Source organism: Arachis duranensis, chromosome 7 (assembly GCF_000817695.3).
Source record: "Arachis duranensis cultivar V14167 chromosome 7, aradu.V14167.gnm2.J7QH, whole genome shotgun sequence".
NCBI classification, from domain to species: domain Eukaryota; kingdom Viridiplantae; phylum Streptophyta; class Magnoliopsida; order Fabales; family Fabaceae; genus Arachis; species Arachis duranensis.
Window position 1 is genome coordinate 1,828,675 of NC_029778.3, and position 2,020 is coordinate 1,830,694.

The following is a 2,020-nucleotide window of genomic DNA, read 5'->3' on the forward strand; positions in this document are numbered from 1 at the left end:
TATCTTACCTCCTCTAGACCGGATATTGTTCAAAGTGTGGGTGTATGTTCAAGATTTCAATCTCACCCAAAAGAATCCCATTTAACGGCTGTTAAGCGCATCATTAGGTATATTAAGGGAACATGTGATTATGGCTTGTGGTATCCAAAATCTGATGATTTTTGTGTAGTAGGGTTTTGTGATGCAGATTATACGGGAGATAGAGTGGATAGAAGGAGCACCTTCGGCATGTGTTGCTTCTTTGGAAGCTCACTCAACATGTGGTCAAGCAAGAAACAAGCCACAGTGGCTCTATCCACAGCTGAAGCTGAATATATATCCGCATCTGCTTGTTGTTCACAATTAATTTGGTTAAAAACTCAATTGGAAGATTACAAATTAAAAATCAATAGCATACCCTTATTTTGTGATAACATGAGTGCAATAAATATTTCCAAGAATCCTGTTCTGCACTCAAGAACAAAGCACATTGAAATTAAATATCATTTTATTAGAGAACATGTGCAAAAGGGTACTATTGATATTCAATTTGTAAAATATGAAGAACAACTTGCTGATATTTTTACAAAACCCCTCTGTGAAGATAGATTCTGTTTGTTAAGGAAAAGCTTGGGAATGATTGATTTAAATCAAGTTGAAAAACTGTGAATTTCTGACTCTGTTCAATTTTATCTCGCAGGAATGGACGAGATAAAAATAAATGCATGATAGGAGAGCTATGCTTAAGGGGGAGACTGCGCAGAAACAAATTTCAATGGGCCCCACAAAATCCCTTTGATCCATCTCTGACCACTTTGTTAATTATTCTTTTTTTTGAAAACCAAATCTCAAAGTTGTCCTATCATATCTAGTTGAAAGAGGGATAATGTCAAATCAAATCCTTCCTTTTCAACTAATCCCTTGATTTAAGGAACACTTCTTTCAAATTTCTTGGGAAACCACTTTGGTTAATAACCGTGCATAATGACTATTAACCACCACCATCATCTCTCTCCAATCAACATTTATTACTTCCTTAACCTCCCTCCATTCTCCACCTTCAGCCAACCTTTCTTCTTCCACCCCCATTATCTCTCTCCCCATAATGAAAAAGAAAACTGCATCAAGAAAAAGTGAAAGAATCAATCTCTCTCAAAAACCGTTCACTCCACAAACGCACACTCATATTCACATTCACTCAACATCCTCTTCCTCTCCTTCTCAATCTGTCAAACCAACACCCACCATGAGAAAGAAGATTGCTCACAAGAGTTCTGACCGTGGCAAAAACAAAGAGCCCAGTGTTGAAGAAGAATCGTCTCAAACCTTACCCGTTCCTTCTCCACTGCCGCGATCACCAAAGAAGACAACACCACACACTTCAGGCAGAAGCTCTCAGAAGCCCAAAGGTTTCGTGTTGCATGAAACCAGGGAACCGGCAAATCTTGAGTCACTGGAATTCAAGAACAAGTTTCACAAGCCACATTCTCACTATGATCCATCCAGATTCCTGACATGTGCATTTTATGAATTCCATCAAGAAGTTCTGGAAAAGAGGCATATATGTCCCTCCTACTTGGTGAATCTTGATCAACTGTCAGCCAAAGGAATTATTTTGCAACCCTTGTTTGATAACATCAAATGGTCTCCACTGCTACACACTCACAAAATGGCATATCCAAAATTGGTTAGGCAATTTTATGCGAATCTCAGACTAATTGATGGTACTCTTCACTCTTATGTGAAACGTGTGCATATGGCTCTGAACACCGAAACCATCAGTGCTGCCCTTGGTTACACGGACGAGGGACCGAGGGTATACATGAGTGACAAATGGGATGATCATGTTGGAATTACTTACAAGCAAGTTCTCTCTCAAATCTGTGCAAATATGTCTGGATTAGATGGCACTGTTCCTACTCACAAAGCTCTTGGACCAACCAACTCATTGCTGCATCGCATCACTACCCACATTTTAACTCCACAAAGTGGTTCTCACAATAGGGTAACTGTATCTGATTCTTTAATAATTTTTGCCCTT